The sequence below is a fragment of the Cervus elaphus genome, chromosome 18, assembly GCF_910594005.1.
Source record: "Cervus elaphus chromosome 18, mCerEla1.1, whole genome shotgun sequence".
NCBI lineage: Eukaryota > Metazoa > Chordata > Mammalia > Artiodactyla > Cervidae > Cervus > Cervus elaphus.
In genome coordinates this window covers 65,200,607-65,220,823 of record NC_057832.1, presented here as the reverse complement: position 1 = coordinate 65,220,823, position 20,217 = coordinate 65,200,607, and the positions used below count along the sequence as shown (strand labels likewise).

Sequence of the window (20,217 nt, the reverse complement as noted above, 5' to 3'; positions counted from 1 at the left end):
CTACAGAAACTCCCATGAAATTTTAAACTTCAGTTACAATTGGAGAGACTTTGCCTGAAATTACACCTCTTCTTTCCTTTCCCTGTCCTGCCCTTCCCCATTTATTACTTCCTAACTCTTCTCTCACTTTAATTTATTATTTGTAAATAATTTGTAAATAAATCCTCAGTGTAGCATTCTAGAGAATTCTAGTGTGGATTCTCGTAGAATCCACTGGTAGACTCTAGTGTAGATTCTAGTGTAGCTTCTAGAGAATCCAACATCAAACAGCTAGTTAAGAGCCATTTAATTATTTGATCAATCCCGCTCTCTGAATTCCTAGTATATGATAATCAACTTGATTACCACAGTAATAGGAAGGTTGGTGTACAACTTCATTTTCTATCAACATAATTCTAGCTAAATATAAAGTGAATAAATTAGGAAGGGAGAAAGTATAACTCTGCCAACAACAACAAAAAAAAAACAAATTCTGGTTATGGTCTTTGGTTTATTTCTCAGAAAGTGCATGATCACATGCAACATTTCTGAGTCCTCGACATTAAAACATTCTTTTAGAAAACAGACTACAAGGAAAAGGAAATACTAGAACAATCCTGTGATGGGACAGAAGGAATAGAAGTACATAGAACCATATAAGCAAGATGTAGGTCAACATAATAATCAGTGGAAAGGAAATGACTAAAAACAATAGCTATGTCCAGTGAGAAGTTGACTGGTGAACTGATTTCCCTAATGAAATGGGAAGGATCAGGATAAAAAGGAAGGTAATGGATAAGAAGGTGAATGAGCACCCAGAAAATATTGACATGGGAAAAAAGGCAGGGGAGGGGGTGACCAGAGAGAGGTGAGGTGAGCAGGCAACACTCAAAGATTCCAGACATCTTTTCTCTGGCGCTGACAGCACAGACAGAAGTGCTCATAAGACACTACAGCCGGTTTCACGGCGTAAGCACCCACACTGCCATTTCCTTCTCAGCAGTATTCCATCTAGACCAATATGCATTTTCTCACACTCTTCTGAGTTATTCCATTAACACTGTTTTTTTAATCCTCTTCCCTTTTTTTCTACATTTCAATTGCTCCCTAAATCATTACATAAAGAGACCACAAATTTCAGCCTCTGGTCAACACACAATTCCCCAAACATCAATAAGCAAAGAAGAAAGTGGGTAGGATATATTACACATGTTCCACCTATTTTCTTTTACGCTTACCTTAAGAGCCAGTTTCTTTTTTTTTAAGCACCCAAGAGAAAACACACATCATAGAAACCTGTTCTGAACAAAACTGTTATCTACCAACAATTTCCTTTGCCAGTCTCAGGACAATGGTAGAAAAGAGTTCCAGGCATATATGTGTCTATAAAGTCAATATCTAAAGAGACAAAAGCTGGGTAGAGACCTTCAATAAGACTGTTCTCATAACTCTGCTTAAGTCAGGAATACATCACTTTTAATACTTCAAGCATATAACACACATCTGATCATGATTATGCATGCTTGTCATCTTATATCTCTCTATGTTTCAGTTCAGTTCAGTTGCTCAGTTGTGTCTGACTCTTTGTGACTCTATGGACTGCAGCATGCCAGGCCTCCCTGTCCATCACCAACTCCCGGAGTTTACTCAAACTCATGTCCATCGAGTCGGGGCTGCCATCCACCTATCTCATCCTCTGTCGTCCCCTTCTCCTCCCACCTTCAATCTTTCCCAGCACTGGTCTCTTCAAATGAGTCAGTACTTTGCATCAGGTGGCCACAGTATTGGAACTTCAGCTTCAGCATCATTCCTTCAAATGAATATTCAGGACTAATTTCCTTTAGGATTGATGGTTGGATCTCCTTGCAGTCCAAGTGACTCTCAAGAATCTTCTCCAACACCACAGTTCAAAGGCATCAATTCTTCAGCACTCAGTTTTCTTTATAGTCCAGCTCTCACATTCATATATGACTACTGGAAAAACCATATGTTTGACTAGACAGACCTTTGTTGTTAAAGTAATGTCTCTGCTTTTTAATATGCTGTCTAGGTTGGTCATAGCTTTTCTTCCAAGGAGCAAGCATCTTTTAATCTCATGGCTGCAATCACCATCTGTAGTGATTTTGGAGCCCAAGAAAATAAAGTCTGTCACTGTTTCCATTGCTTCCCCATCTATTTGCCATGAAGTGATGGGACTGGATGCCATGATCTTAGTTTTCTGAATGTTGAGTTTTAGGCCAACTTTTTCACTCTCCTCCTTCACTTTCATCAAGAGGCTCTTTAGTTCTTCTTCACTTTCTGCCATAAAGGTGGTGTCATCTGCATATCTGAGGTTATTGATGTTTCTCCTGGCAATCTTGATTCCAGTTTGTGCTTAATCCAGCCCAACATTTCAAATGATGTATTCTGCATATAAGTTAAATAAGCAGGGTGGCAATATACAGCCTTGACATACTCCTTTCCCAATTTGGAACCAGTCTATTGTTCCATGTCCAGATGTAACTGTTGCTTCTTGATCTGCATACAGATTTGTCAGGAGGCAGGTAAGGTGGTCTGGTATTCCCATCACTTTAAGAATTTTCCACAGTTTGTTGTTATCCACACAGTCAAAGGATTTGATGTAGTCAATAAAGGCTTTGGCGTAGTCAAAAAAGCAGAAGTAGATGTTTTGCTGGAACTCACTTGCTTTTTCTATGATTTTTATGCTTAAATGTTATCAATAAAGCATTCTTATAGGCAGAACTCTAGGTCATATAAGAAAAAAAAAACAAACAAACACATAACATGGTAGGTAGCCCGTTTTAAAATTAACCCAGATTATTATTTATAACAGTTCAAATGAATCAATACTTCAGAATGATATTTGAAAATTTCCTTCTACTATTAATCTGTTTTATTAGTTGTATTTGTTAGAGAGCCTAACATGACAAGCATAAAGTGATTTCTCAACCACTTCTATGGAAACAGCCCTAGGACACAGATTTCTCTCAGAAATAGCATCAGGATGGACTTCAGTAGGGCTAACCAAGAATCCTCTCATTAAGAGATGATCTGCTATTGAAATAGTTTCACCACTGAACTTTATTTTTAAAAGGTTTCTTGAACACAAAATAATTCTCTTCTCCTGAATTTAAGACTAAGTACCAGCTTCATGATGCCAGCATATAAATAAGTCACAGAACTAAAAAGTTGTCAAGGTGAAGACAGGAGCATTTGGGACATGTGCCAGGATACAGCATGTGTCTAGCATCAGAGTATATAATGCAGTTAGCTGCAATAATCTATTTCAATCAATTTGTATCAGGAGAAGACTAGGTTATCATTAAAAAAAAAAAAAATCAAACTCCAGAAAAAGAACTTTCCTTTTATGGTGGGGAAAAAAAAAAAAAGGCAAAAAGGTCTTGATCTGGAAATATCTTCAAAATGCCAGGCAGCATAGAGCTCCAAGCACAAAAACCAGGGTAGCTTCCTATAACTGTGGGGACTAAATGACCAAGACCAACACAGGCCCTCAGGTCAGCTCTCAAGCATGTGTTGGAAGTGCAGAGGACTTAGGAACAAGTTGAAGTTTACAGCTGATATTCATCCCCAGAAAAGGATCATATACTGGGCAAGTTCAGGGAGTTTTGTAGGAGACTTCTTAACTTGAGCAAAGACAGCATTTCTGCCACTAAGATTTTGTCTAAAATGCATAAACATTTTCTATTTATTTACAAAAAGGAAGACTACAATTAAATATAACCTCTGCTCTTACTGAAATCAATTTTTAAAAAGAAATTTAACAAAGGATCTCAGCCATTTTAGGAAAGAAGCATTTTATTATATTGTAAAAATTAGCAATAAATATATGGAAGGCAAAAGGTAAAATAGTTTATACATTTCATAAATGACCAAGACATAAGAGTAAGCACTAACGTACAAACAGGTTAATCAACAAGCACTAGCAATACTGGTTATTCTTTTAATGACCTACTATTAATACCACATGTGGGCTTTCCCACTGGCTCAGACAGCAAAGAACCCGCCTGCCAATACAGGAGACCCAAGAGAAGTGGGTTCAATACTTGGGTTGGGAAGATCCCATGGAGAAGGAAATGGCAACCCACTCCACTATTCTTGCCTTGAGAATTCCATGGAAAGAAGAGCTGGCAGGCTAAGTCTATTTGGGTCACAAAGAGTTAGATATTACTGAGCACATACACACAAACAAAATCACACGAAGCCCTGATTTATCATATATCTGAAATACTAACAATTTACCAACACACCAACAGTGCACAAACCTTCAGTTCTACTTAATCACATTTATCACACAAAAAAAATTTCTCTCCAAACTGATGACAGATATACTTCAATGGAAACAAAATCAACTCTCAATAATTACATGTTTAATTCTTTAAAAAGTGATTGATTTAAACAGTCCTCAACTTCTGTTTCCAAGGAAATACTGAAACATTATTTTGTAAGAATCCTTTCCCTTTTTATATTGTAGAAGACAGTTGACTTACAATATTATTCATTTTATAACTATTTATTTTATACCTAATAGTTTGCATACCAAATACTGAAATTATTAAAAGCATGTTATCTATGGGTTAGGATAGTGATACATATGCACCAATTATGATTTAATCAGCTCTGGGTAGGAAAATTATCATCAGGTGATCAAAAAAACTACTTTTTCTTAAGAGTTGAAATCCTCCCTGCCTTCTTATAGGGAAGATTCTGCAGAACATGATACACGTGTTCCAAATGTTCCCACACCACTTCCCTGATTCCCCTCCCAGCCATCTTCCATCTTTCTAGGTTAATGTGTGCCATTTAAGTGCCTAACTTGTCATGGGGAATGACCTCAACAAGGGATAAAATTAGATTTAGTGAGGAATTTCCAATGTGTTTGACTAAAAGAGACAAGGAATTATTGTATATATTAAAACACTCCACGCCATTAGGGTATACTAGGCTTTTGCATTTTAAAGGCAAATGTTCGATAAGGTTCAATTAGACCTATTTTTTCATTTACTAATGTCTAAATGAGAAGGAAATGCTACATTGGAAAAATGCTCAGAAAAAGCCCAAGTGTATAGAACTGAAGATTATTCAAGCTTTGGTAGAAATCTCTGTGTTACACTTTTTCAGCACTTAGATGTAATTTCAAGAAGGACCCTAGACAGTGTGGATTGGGCTAGCATATGGTTTATTTTGACTTCTATCGAACAACAGGGATTTGCATGTTTCAATAAATTTCTAACCATAACCACAGATGATCTCTTTGGACTTCACCAAATAGAAAGCAAAAAAAAAAAAAAAGCTAAATGGGGCACCAAGACCTTTATTTACAATGGCAAAGAAAAGAGAAAGGAGTACTGAAGGCATTTGTTTTAACGATGAAAATGGAATAGTACCTGGTGCTCAGTATTCCTCATCACTGAATCATTCTACAACCAATTTAATACACATGAAGGATAGTTTCCTGTTTGTAAATAATTCACTTCTTCACTTTACAAGCATCTACTGAGGTCTGATATCAACTTAAACATTAGCAATTTCCTCCATACTCTAGACCACATAGGGATTTGAGGAATAAAGAGATTGAGAAAAGAAAAAAAAAAAAAACTCAGAAGGAAGATCAGCAAGATCAAGTATTTATTTTGCCATTATTTTAAAAAGTTTTGATAATACTGTTAATATATTCATAAAAGTGTTGTATAATTTCAAGAAATCTTAAACTTCATAGTTTATCTTCAAAGAAAATGGATGTGGGACAATGCTAGCTCTGTTTCATAGAAAACTTCAGGCTGAATTAGTGTTACATATATTCATTGATTTCCACACTTTTTTTTAACCAAATGCTCAGATGCCAGGCTCTGGGTTGAGACCTGAAGATACTATAATGCAATAATACCTCTTTCTCAGTTTAGTTAGTGGTTGAAAGAGAAAGACAGACAAATAGTAACCAAAAAAGTTACTAAGTATGCAATTACAAAATAAGGCACAATGCAAAGAAAGGAGATGCAGAGCTAGCAGTATCTATGACAAAGTACACTGGCTTGGGCTTGGGGTAACTGAAGACAGGAGACAAAGAAGGCTTTATTTAAAAGAAATGCTAGAGTTGAGAGTAAAGAATGGCTGGACATCAACAGAAAACAGGTGAGATCTGACAAAAGCAACAAAATGCACAGAATCCCTATCACGGGCAGGGATTGGGAGAAGGAAAAAAGAAGAGGTCACCAAGGAGCAAAAATAAACATGAACCTGGAATATAAACAGTCAAGTAAGCAGAGGAATCTGAAAAAAGACTTTTACCTCAGGTGACATAGGGACCAACTCTTGAGGACACCCTCATTGGTCATACAAGTAGACCCAGTAACAAGACAGTTTTAGTGTACTCTGATAAGGGAAATCTCTAGGAAAATCAATCTCTCACTCTGGTCATACTATTTTTTTTTTAAGCAAAAGTATATAAAAAGAGAACCTTCAGGATAGTGTCTGCATCTCAGCAGGCAGACATAATGATAATAAAGATAGTGAAGAGGCACATACAGGGAGACACAGTGATTCTTCAGTTGGAGGGCAGATTCATATTTGTTCAGTTTTTGTTTTGTTTTTCTTTTGTTTGCTTGTTTTACAGAATACAGGGGTTTTGCATGCATTATTTTATTTAAAACGTTATATGAAAATGGAGGGGCAAGGGTGGAGAGGAGGTAGGTAACAGACTTTGTGGGGACATTTAGGCAACATTAATAACTATGGTCTTCATCTTAAAATAAAAGATAATGAAGGCTATATACCTGAGAGTAAAATTGAATTTCCAAAAGATCACTTTGGATGGAGTGGGACAGAGGTTATATGAAGCTAAGTAGATGCAGAGACACTGGTTAATCAACACCTGGAGTCTTCCAGGACTCAGATGCTGTCACAGGAGATGGACGGCAGTGGATGAACATAAGATCGGTAGGACTCTGTGGTAGAAGCAACATGAGGAATGAGGTCGCAAAAGGTTTCAAGGATAAATTCGAGACATGGCTCTTATACAACTGGACGTGTTGTGGCTGTTCTTCACTAAGTAAACACTGGCAGAGAAGCTGGTTCAGTCTAGAGCATGCTGAGTCTGAGGTGCCCTTGAGATAGACAAGTGGAGATGTCAGACAGATAATTAAATGAAGCCTGGAGTTCAGATAAGAAATCTGACATAGCAATCACATAGAATAGCAGAGTGGCAAAAATGCCATTTTTACGATAATATGTCTAGCATAAAACAGTACTTAAGAAATAAGAATTAAGAAAAAGTTAAGAAATATGTATAGATTCTAGAGATCTTAAGTTCAATTCATAATAGTATTCTATTGCATTTGTTATTCCTTTGGTTTTAAAGTAGTGAAAGCATTAATTAAGGTGCAAGACATTACACATTAACTAGTAAATATATTCTCCTTCACCAGTTTATCAGATTAGTCAACTAGTAATATATTGGAGTATGGAAGGAATAAAGTAAAAGTGAAAGTTGCTCAGTTGTGTCCAACTCTTTGCACACCCATGCACTATACCGTCTATGGAATTCTCCAGGCCAGAATACTGGGGTGGGTAGCCATTCCCTTCTCCAGGGGATGTTCCCAACCCAGGCGTTGAACCGGTCTCCCATATTTCAGCATTTCAGATGGATTCTTTACCAACTGAGCCACAAGGGAAGTCCTTGGAAGGAATGAACAGAAAATACCAAATATATTTAAATTAAACCCAAGCAACAAAGAATTTCAAGTAACCTTGAGGGACAAAAACACTCATTCTCAAGACCACACTTGGGACCACAAAGCAGACCTTAAGAGGAGTTAGTTAAACAAATGAATGCAACTGGAATATTTTATAATAATAATAAATATCACAATAAAGCAGTTAATAATTTGGGGTAATGACATACAAAACACAATAAACAAGTTACAAAATACACTCACTTCCAGAAGCTCTTTGATTAAAATATTTAGGTTATGCTGTTCAAGGATCACACTGTCCCTGAAAGAATCACACTCACGCACACCTACAAACGCAGAGGTTAATGTGTCTTTTGTTCTTTTGTTTCACTTTAGCAGTTTAAAACAGTAATTTGGAAGAAGACTTTGAGTTTTCATTTTGCAATATGATAACTCAATAAAGCAAAAGTGGAAATTATTTCCACCCTGCCTTTATGAAGACAATATGGTAGGTAAATAAAAATTTTAATATCTTCCTAAACACTTTAATAAATAATATAAGAAATATCTTTTTAAAAGAAAAACAGCTAAATAAGTGGTGTGGGTATATACACATACAAAAAAAAAGGAAAAATACTTATAAAACAAAACAAAAAATTGTTCCATAACTCTTACAGCAATCAAAGTACTTAGTCTATCTTTCCAAGTATTTAAAAACTGATAACTAACCTAATACTAACCTGTCTCCATTTTTCAAATGGTTAAGGTAAATTATTCGGATATTTAAAAGTGAAAGTGTTAGTCGCTCAGTCATGTCTGACTCTTTTGCAACCCCACGGACTGTAGCCCAGCAGGCTCCTCTGTCCATAGGATTCTCCAGGTAAGAATACTGGAGTGGGTTGCCATGCCTCCTCCAGGGGAACTTATAGACCCAGGGATCCGACTGGCGTCTCATGTCTAACCTGCATTGGCAAACCTGCACTAGCACCTTCTGGGAAGCCCAAGCTTTTTTAAGCTTTTTTTGCACGAAAGCTTAGTAAACTTCATGCTTACAGATGAAAATCAAACGGCAAACCTTATCTTTTGTAAATTTAACCTTTACTCTTAACTGCCACACAGGTCTTTGGTTCTTCCAAAAAGTCCAGTACAGTTTAGTTCAGTTCAGTCACTCAGTTGTGTCTGACTCTTTGCGACCCCATGGACTGCAGCACGCCAGGCCTCCCTGTCCATCACTGACTCCCAGAGTTTACTCCAACTGATGTCCATTGAGTCAGTGATGCGATCCAACCATCTCATCCTCTGTCGTCCCCTTCTCTTCCTGCCTTCAATCTCTCCCAGCATCAGGGTCTTTACCAATGAGTCAGTTCTTTGCATCAGGTGGCCAAAGTATTAGAGCTTCAGCTTTAGCATCAGTCCTTCCAGTGAATATCCAGGACTGATCTCCTTTAGGATGGACTGGTTTGATTTCCTTGCAGTCCAAGGGACTCTCAAGAGTCTTCTCCAACACCACAGTTAAAAAGCATCAATTCTTCGGCGCTCAGCTTTCTTTATAGTCCAACTCTCACATCCATACATACCTTAGGATACAGTGCTCTGCAGTATCAGCTGCAGATTGGTTCTAGAATCTTCCTGGTTAACAAAATCTGCAAATCTCAAGTCCATTACATGTATATAAAATGACAACGTACAGTTGGCCATCCTTATCCCCAGATATAAAATCTGTGAATACAGGCAGCTAACTGAATTTACACAGGCTTTGTTCCAAATCTCTATGAAGCTAAATAACTCTTAAGCATCCATCAGGTCTCTGCTCAGTTTTCTTAATATTCCCCGTGTAGGGAAATATTAAGCAAGCCTTCCCTGCTTGCTGCCTCTCTCATCATGCACTGTTCTTTTCCTCAGGCCAGTTGTCATCTTTCCTGGAGTGAAATGTCAACATACTCCAGTATTCTTGCCTTGAGAATCCCATAGACAGAGGAGCCTCGCTGGCTACAGTCCATGGGTCACAAAGAATTGGACACGACTGAGCATGCATGCATGTAAAAACTGTCATCTTACTGTGCTTCTTTGTTTAATTTGTCTTCCCTAATACGAGTCATAAGGGAAATATTCACGTCAATTTTATCTTTCAAGAGCAACACATATTTTAGGGGCTTAGTAAATATTTATTAAGTGAAAACAAATGAATCAAAGATGACTGAGTAGACGAGTAAAATAAAGCCAGAGAACCACAAATAAATATGCATTACAATGTTCATTTAAAAGTTCTTTAAGTGGAGACACTTTGAAAATAAGTGAGATACTTCTCTGAGAATTTCTCCCCTAGTATCATAGGATAAAACTGTCAAGCGTGGTGATTTTTCGATAGGGAATACTGCCAGATTTCAGAGTGCCCTCTAGGAAGTCAATTTGAATTTTAAAATAATTCAAAATGGAAAACGGGGGAAAAAAACTAAAAAATAAAATCCTCGACTAAACAAATCATTTCCTCACACCTGAAAATTTAATATCACACATGATACAAAATAAATAACAAATGTGGAATGAACAAATAAACGCCTAATATTCCTACAAGTGTTCTCCTCACAGTTTTAAGTGTAGACAGAAAAAAAGTGAATTTATATACAACACTTCAATTATTCTTACAAAATTTAGAGAAGAGTTAGGATATAGAATTTTTGCCAGTGTATTTGTTTCTGTGGACCTGGAAAGAATTTAGAATGTCAGGAACAAAGTATCTTCAAATTGAAGGATTCACAAACACCAATAAAAATAACTTACAAATCTCACAGAAATGCATACATTCTTTCCTAGTTAATTCACCATACGGGCTCATTTGGGGGGCTTTTAAAAAAAGAAGAGAAAAATCACTTAGCTATATATGAACTCAGGAGCTGTCACCTGGGGAGACCTCAGCTCAGTGGGAAAGTAATATATAGCACAGCACAGCAGAAGCAGACTGGAAAGGCAGGCTCTCAAGTAACCCCTGGCTGCCTCTGAAATGTTCGATTTCTAAAACCAATGAATTTTTAAACATGATTTTAAACTTTTTATTTTATATCGAAATATAGCCAATTAACAATGTTGTTATAGTCTCAGGTGGAGAGCAAAGGGACTCAGCCACACATACACATGTATGCATTCTCCCCTGAACTCGCCTGCCATCCAGGCTGCCACACAACTGAACAGAGTTCCCTGTGCTATCAGTAGGTCTTTGTTGGTTATCCATTTTAAATATTGCTTAGTTGCTAAGTCATGACACCATGAACTGCAGCCCATCAGGCTCCACTGTCCATGGAATTTCCCAGGCAAGAATACTGGAGTGAAATGCCATTTTCTTCTCCATGGGATCTTCCTGACCCAGGGATCAAACATGTGTCTCCTGCTTGGCAGGCAGATACTTTACTGAGCCACCTGAGAAGCAATTTTAAATATAGCAGTTTGGTTTTGTTTTTTTTCCCCCAAACCAACAAATTTCTTTTTTCCTTCCTTTCTTTTTCTTCTTCTTTCATGATTTATTAATACTACATATCAGTCTTATATAAGCAAACACTCAATAATTAATATTAGAATAGCCAGGGAGATTGGAGAGGCAGGAAGGTATCATATTCCTGCTTGTAAGGACAGATAAAACAGGAGAGCACTGATTCCAGGGTCAGTCTAGAAACAGAATTCCAGCAGTTGCCTGTCTTTTAAGCCCCCATCCCATATGACCTAAAAGAAGGATTTGACTGATAAGGATCTATTATAAGATAAAATATTTCTGTGAGAAAATGACTTCTATGATAAAAGCTGAACAGAGAGCTGAACCACCACTTATGAGCTGAACGACCTTGATTAAGTTCCTTATATTTTCTGAATCTTAATTTTCACACCTGAAAAATAAGAGTAACAACTATCTTTCAGAATTATTCTGAAAATTAAGTTGGAATGTGTGCAATGTACTTGCTATAACTGCAGTTGTTGTAGCTTCCATTCTCAGAGTGGAGGAGGAGTACAGAAGATCAAGATGCACCCCCTCCCAATCGAGCTGAAGAAGATGAATCAGCCTTGTTGTCACTAAGCCCAAAGTAGCAGCAGCCCTTCCAGTGCCTCCGCCTTAGAACATCTTTCTCACACGCAAAACTGGACTCATTCCAGGTCTCTGCCAATTGGAACGAGAATGACTGGCTCAAATCTCCATCACATTCAACACTATTCTATAGCCAGTTTGCTATCCAAGCTACAGCCATGAGTAAATACTACCTGCTGTCCTGAAGCCACCTCCCTCACCTATTTGCCTTACGCAAATAGACTTTATTGTGAATAGCTTTCAGTATGATCAGATCTCAAAGCCAACATTCAGTATCCTAGACCCTACTTTCCACATGATCTAATTTATGCAAATTAAACACTGTACTACTTTCCACCATTGATTTTCACACACTTATAATACAATTTGAATCCACGCTTCTGACATTTAATGACAAGACAAAGACAAGCCATGTAAGAATTACAAACACCTTCTTTGTGGAATCCACCATATTTAACAAAATCTGGAAAATAAAAATAACTTTCTCTTAAGGCAAGGCTTCTAAAATTAGGTCTAGGTGATTGTAACTGAGAACAGACAAGTTATGATGCATCCTGTCATCCCCGTAAGCCCAACTCCTTTCGTACGCTTTCCCTCTGATGACCCTCTATGAAATTCAGAAAACTTAATCTCCCACATTTTCAACTGCTTATTTTTTACTGCCAAGTCCCATCAATTTGGCAAGTAGATGAGAGCAGTAATCACTGGAGAAAATGTAGGAGAAAAAAAATGAGCCAAATCAACTGATTTTGTTTCAATAGCCTATTTAATCTGCACAATGAGTCAGCCCACGTGTTCCTACTAAAGGTAATTATGAGTATTTTGTAATTTTTGCTAAAAAAAAAAAAAAAGCTCTTGTCTATAAAAAAGCACCTTGTGTCTTGTGTCCTTAAGGAAGAGGGGTAGAAATAGTTGCTAAGGTAATAGTCTGGGATTAGCATCTTATTTTCATAATAATGAATGTTTTGACTTCAGCGATGAATAGGTTTCCTTATTAGTACAATCAAAAAATTCAATTTGAATAAAGTTTTGGTAGTGGCTTTTAAGGAAACAAAGTACATCGATAATATAGAATGTTTCCTTAAGGATACAGAGTTACTGCTATGCTTCCTTTTCTTCTAGTCAAAAATCAATGTCACACTATGCCATTATGAATGGCTGCTTGCCAGCTGCACTTAACTGACTGAAACTCATCATTCCTTTAAAATCTATTCTCCTAGCAAGAGTAATTTAATAACCTGACTTGGGTTTGTGATTTGATTCTGACATAGCATCTAACCATGGTTTGGAAAACATCAAACACATAGGGGAAAAGGCTGTCTTGATTAGTATTACAGATGTTTACAACATAGCCAATTTTTAAAGGAAGGACAGGAACTATAGTCAATTATTAGTACAGGTTCACACCTGTTGTCTCTCATGTTTCAAACTCCTAGGTGTGAGATGTAGTCAAGGCAAATGGAAATGAAGAAGGACCAGCTGCAAAACATGATTTTGTTCTCATACAGTAATTAAAAGGAAAAACTGCACAATGTGTTGTATATATGACAATCCCATTATTTCATGTCAGGAACAGTTCTATTTTCTTTAACAGTTTTGTGTTCCTGTCAAGTCTGCTATAAAGGCTAGTACTCATAGATCTAAGCTATGGACCTAACTTATAGTATTGGTAGTCACTCCAATTAAGTTTGCTAAATTTCTCTTTCAAGCATGCTAGTTTGATGTCAGAAAAATTAAACATCATCACCCACCCCAATCCCCACTCCTAAATCTCTGCCACAATGAACTATGTATTAGATATAAGACCTACTCAGACATCATGTCTTATAAACACTAAATGCTTTTAAAATGTAAACCATAGAGCACCTAAAACACGTGGTAAAACCATAATCCCTGAGCATATCTGGCACAAGTCAATCCTACTGTTTTATCCGCACACTCTCAACCGAAACCCCTTAATATAACAACACCTTACGTGTTTATGTTTGAATTAGACAAACATTTAACTAATATTTGCATCTTATTTTCTAAAACTATGAAATGTGCTTTTGAATATTACCAAAAAGAGTATATTCATCTGAAATATCTGTCAATATACTCTAAGTTACCATGGGTGTACCTCATTTGTGGAAAATAATTCCAATGTATAAGTAGATCTTTGCAAAAAAAAAAAAGATCACCTTAAACACACTCATCATTGTTTTGTATCATGTATCAAACAGAAAATACGATCAGCTTCATCAAAACTTTATCTCTACAGAAGACAGTAAGTTGAAGGCAAAGACAAAATATGCAAGTTTTGGAGCTAGACAAACACAGATGTAAATTCTGTTTCTACAACTTACTAGCTGTGTGATTTGAGGGTAAGTCATTTAACAGTTCTAGATGTTAAATTTCTCATCTGAAACAAACGAGATAATATTTGCTTCAAGTTAAATAACACATGTAAAGCATCATGAATAAAACAATTAAAAATATTAGTGCCAATTAATGCCATTATCCGACTTACATGAAATGATTGATACTGACAGAGTATAACTGACCACAGCATTTATGAATCAAAAAAGCAAAGTGCTACTTATTATGGCATTATATTAAGGACCAAGGTCTAGTCGAATGAATACTGTTTTTCACTTTTAATATCTTCATACAGAAGTACAAAGTATGTTTATACACACATATATAAATATGCTTATGCATACATATACATATATACACATATATATCCTTTCCACCAAGGAGGAAACTACCAGATTTTCTACATCTCCAGATGATTTCTAGCATCAAATAACTTGAAACAAAATAAATATAATGGACAAAAAAAATATTTACAGTCAATGAAAACAGGTGTTCATAATTATTGTTTAGGTATTTGAAGCCTATAGGGAAAACATAGTTAAATTTTAAAATGTCCTAACATTCTATTTGTAAAATATGATCTACTTGACTCTACTATGAAAAATGCCCTTAATCAATCTGTGAAACAGGTTTCTTTCCAGATAATGAAGAAGTGTTTACTGAGAGGGTTGTGCATTGTAGAACTGTTTTGTTTTGAAGTGAAGGCTAAATTAAACAGGATAATTGAGAAACTAGAATATTTGTTTCCCTCACCATAAACTATTGCTGAATATACTTTAGGGAAAGAGACAGCAAAAGACAGCAGGATGAGGACAGGCTTGTGCTGCTTAGCTATCACTCAGACTGGCAATAAATCAATCTCTTTGGGATGCTGATTTTAACACATGGCTAAAGTATACCAGCTAGAAAAGAATCCATTCTCTTCCAAGATTATTTATGACAAAGCACCCCTAACTGAAGTCCAATTTGTTCGTGGCATTGCAGTCATTCTGATTCAACTAAACAATAAATGAAGCTGCCTTTCACAGTTCCAACTCTGGAGCATAAAAGAAAACAAAAGGGAACTGCAAGACAACAATACTTCACAATCCAGGGACCCAGATAAAGGAACAGTGGGGAAAGCAGTTACTGAAGGGGTGAAAAAAAATCTAACAGGACTCAAAGAACAATTCATTAACCTAAACCACCCGTGTTCTTTGTGTATCACTTATAGTTCACTGAGTGAGTAACTCGTGTCATGCAAATGAGCTAGCTGGGGGCTTTTCGTTTTCTTTAATTGCTCTTCCTTCTGAAGGCCTCCTGCATCACCAAATTGCCAGACATGTCGGATGATCACTCTAAATGCTCTTTCAACTCAACCAAAGACAAAAGCACAGCTAGACCATGACTACTGATAGGAGAATAGCAAATCTGAGCAGCTAAGAACGGAAATATGTTAGAATTTCTCCAAAAAGCAAACGGAAATAATGTGCATGTTCCTCAGCTAATTAAGTTTGGACTCTGACATGCTGTTACCTTCCACAATGATTTAATTATTTAGAAACAACCCATCATCCTGTCTTCTATAACCATTTCTTATTTTGTTACATTTAGTAAGCTGTATTTTACTAGGGAAGAAAAAGAAGACCATATGATATTTTTTGTCCTATAACAAATCTCTTTTTATGCACTTTTCCTTGTGACTCAAGTGTCTAAAAGTGAAAAAGAGTGTTACAAAAAAAACCTGCCATACTCTTTTTACCTCAAGTAGATAGTAGTTTGCTTCAGAAAAACAGCATTTTTTTAAACTTGACCTTTCCTTGTTCACTTGCCATTCAATCATTCTAGAAATATTTATTTTTTATTATGAAATATATATTTATTAATATGCTAAATTATGAAATACTTAATATGCTGTAAATGTTCACCATCACTAGTAATCTTTGATCTAAACCTCTTATAGAATTAAAACCTGTAACATAACTGAAGCACCCTGTCAGGAGTGTACGCTGCACTAGCAAATTTCCAAGCTGTCAAGGTTGATATTCTTGCATCAAGTAGTTATTTCAACAGTTCTTAAAGTCCTTAGTATACTGGGCTACAATCCTATATGACAGGGAGCTTATATCTATTACAGAATTAAAACTTTCAATGTTAGAGAAGTAAAAACACAATTCCATACATCTGCTTCTTGTTATTAAAAATTGACAAACTGCTTCTAAAGATAAAAACTATCCATCTGAGGGGACAGTACTATTTCTATTGAACTTCCATCTTCCATTTAAAAACATAATGCCACTCTATCAACTGCTTTCTTCGTGAGCTGTGTTCCCTAATACAAGCTCTGTTCCAAAGGCCCACCTAGTACACTCTCTCCTAACAAAACATCTCATATCTGTAAAAAGCTGTCACAAGAACAGAAAAGAGAAACTGAATTTGCTTTAACAAAAGGAGAGGAGAACCTATCTCGGGATCTCACAAACCGTCGCTTCTTAAACTAGGTCATTCAAGAGTATGAAGAATGATCTTCCTTTCTACTCCACACTCACAGGATTCTCTTCATCATGAATGAGTTGAGCTGAAGCAATGGTTTATTCATCTGGTGGTAGGGATCATTACATATCATGAAAAAGGTAAGCATCATCAACCAACAAAGCAAATGAAGTTAAAGAGTATGCAGGTCTGTGCATGTGTGCACCCGTGTTTATGAGTGTTTATGGGATATTATAAATAAGCCAGTGAAAAAAATTCTCAGTCAAGTATAAACTCAGATTTGACAGATTACAGAGATATGAAGTAGTATGACTGATGAGCAAGCATCCTAAATGTTGTCACAGGGGTATTTAAAATAGTTGTCACACAATTTGAGAAGATAAAAGTTAGCGGACCTTGCCATTGGAAAAGGGAAAAGGGGTAGGGAATAATTTCGGATGTAAGGCAGGAGAGAATAAGAATACCAGCCTCTGAAGAATCATATGAGGCTCCAATGTTGCATTAGGCTTGAAGCCAACGCTAAATTGGACATTTTAAGCATTTAAATTAAAATCCTATTTCTGAGAATTCATGAAGTATCTATTTAAGATTAGTAACACTGGCACAATATGCAGATAATTATTCAGAGATATCTTTTGATATTGTTTCTGATTCATGAAGTTTTTTAAGTCACAAGCATTAGAAAATGGTGTTTTCTATTGAGCATTATTATAAAATCTTAGTCTTGCTGAAAATATGTTTAAAAAGTTACTAGCTTCCAAGATTGATGTCATTATTTACAAGAATGAATATTTAGAATTTGTATAAAAATGTTTCTTTAAAAGTAAAAATATGATGAGCACCAAGACCTTGCAAAACTTTTACTACTATCACCTAGGCTTCCTCTAATTTCTACAAATAATTTCAACTTTAAGTGGAAAATATGGTAAGAAAGAGAATATGGAAAATAAAAGACATTATAATCCAATAAAATTCTTTGAGATAAAAGGTCTTGCCTAAAGTATTTACAGGAAGAAAGGTCGGGCCTTTAGGGGAGGAGAAGGGGGTATGTGGTAGGGCATGGTTGGGGGAGATTTGTCATTTCCCCACTAAAATGAAACATTTCCCCAAACATAAACTACCTAAAGTTCAAAGATATGAGGGAATTATGACACATAAATGACACCAGAAAAACTTCAGAATCACTTACTTACTGAATATTCGCCTGCAGAGAGTAGGTGTAGAGTGAAACAAAGATGGCGCCTGCCGGGTCTTCAAGTGGCCTCAGCCAGGCCCGGTGAGCCAGCTAAGAGGAGGCAGATGAGGAAGGCTGTCCACAGAGGAGAAGGACAATGTGAAGCCAGATAAGTGAGGGTGGGAGAGTGCTCCAGACAGGAGGACATGCAAGGCTCAGAGGTAAGAAGTCAGATGTGATTCTGTTTGGCTGTGGGGACTGCCAGAAACTAAAGCCCTTCAGAGAAAGGCAAGGCCAAGGTCATGGCAAGCAACATCAATGATATATGGATGGAATTCCTCCAAGAGCTTTTGTCAGGGTGATCTAAAGATTGTGTTTCAGCAAAATCATACAAACTAACTGGGTCAAATTTACCAAGAATCACAAAGTCTGTGTCAACTTGTATTAAAGCTCTCAAAACCTGCTACATTCAACTTTATCTAAAAGCTCACAAAAATCAAATGCTTTCAAAAAGCCAGGCAAGTAATATCAATATAAGCAAGTGAACAGGCCCAAAGGGGCCTGTAGTGAACTCAGAGGTCTATGATAACTCAGCCTCCCAAACCACTACCTGGCAGGGTTTTAGGTGCAGCATGCGCTGACTTAACGTTTATTTAAAGAAAACCAGAAATCAAGATTCATGGGCAAAATACATTAATTTTTAATGGCAACTAAATAAATGTTTCTCAAAACGTTAAAGTACCATACAAAAATATTTTCAGAAATTATCTAACTCCATAGATTGCAAGACCATTTAGAAGAAATTCATTAAGACACAGAATACAGGTAACAAGTTATCTCAGATTTGAGCTAACATACTTCCCCAAATACCTTCATTGGGAGAAATTTCTGAGTGATAAAAATTTGCTTTGGTGGCTATTAATGGTAGAGAAAAGTAAGGCAACCTGTTGTGTTCTCATTTGGGCAGAAATCTGCCTTTGTTTGGTTTGAATTTTCTCATCTCAAAGTTGATGGTCCTAAGTATTCCTGAATGATCTTAAAAGCCTTTGAATATATGCAAATCTGCAAAGAGGAAAGCTTACAAATACAGACCATAGCCAATATGGAACATTTTTTAATTCACCTATCAATCTCTGATCTGGTAAACAGAAATGAACACAGGATCCTATTTCATGGATGAAAAACTCTTCTGAAATAGGACATTTCACCCCCCGGTACTGTACTCACAGTACCATTTTAATCCTCACAGTGGACTGCCAGCATACCTAATACTAGTTTATTGTATAATTGATGAGCTCAAAGTATTAACATTTTATATACAAAAAAATCAAGTGACTTACAAATGCTTATCTAGTCTGTACATTTTATGTCTGGAAAACAATCTTCAGCTCTTATCAATACTGATTTCACATACCAAGCTTATATGCAACTCTCCAATGAAATTCTAGTAATATGATGTCAAAAATTTTAATGATCCCATACTCGGATATAATCACTTCCTATTTTTAATCCATGTGCCTGTGTGCTATGTCACTTCAGTTGTGTCCAACTCTTTACAACTCAATGGATGTGGAGCCTGGTAGGCTCCTCTGTCCATGGGATTCTCCAGACAAGAATACTGGACTGGGTTGCTATGCCCTTCTCCAGGGGGTCTTCCCAAACCAGGGAATGAACCCACATCTCTTAAGTCTCCTGCACTGGCAGATTGGGTTCTTTACCACTAGTGCCATCTGGGAAGCCCATTTTAAATCTATATTCCAAACTAATATATCAAGTAATTCTGGACTGATCAAACTTCTAGAGCTATAAGCAATCCTACCTGTATCTAACAGTCCCTACTATTATAAACACCACCACAAGTACATTTTTTTTCCCATTTCCATACATTTTTATTTTTAAAAACCCAAAATATAATAGTAACTGGATTTTTGTAAATAGGTCTACTAATATGAACAACAGGATTCTTTGTTAGGAATTTGTATTTCCCTTAAAACTGGGATTCAAAGCTTGGTTTACTTATAATCATAGTTGATTGCAAATGTTGCAAATACCTCAGAATTCACCCAAAGTAATAAAAACCTTTGTACACACAAAAGCCTCATGAACTTTACTCACAATTGCCAATACTTGGAATCAACCAAGATATCCTTCAGCAGCTGAATGAATAAGTATACTATGGCCCATCTAGACAATAGAATATTTCTCAGGACCAAAAAGAAATACACTCAAGCCGTGAAAAGACATGGAGGAAACTTAAAAGCTTATTATCAGTACATTTTTAAAGCATTTGTCCCATAGTGATCAACATGGGTGTCAAAACTGAGACTAATTTCTCTTCCAAAAGTACTGCAAGTATCATAATTAAAAAAAGATAATTCAACCACAAGTTAAATACCATATTTTCCATGAGGTTAGAATGTTTTCCCAAACATGTTACAAGTACAATATTAACAGCCACAATTTTAAACACAGTG

At 36.4% G+C, this 20,217-nt stretch overlaps 1 protein-coding gene across 3 annotated transcripts in view; it reads right to left on the bottom strand.

Annotated features, from left to right (window-relative positions):
- Window positions 1-20,217, bottom strand: part of IMMP2L (inner mitochondrial membrane peptidase subunit 2) — a 941,241-nt gene that overhangs the window by 621,255 nt on the left and 299,769 nt on the right. The window lies entirely within an intron of this gene.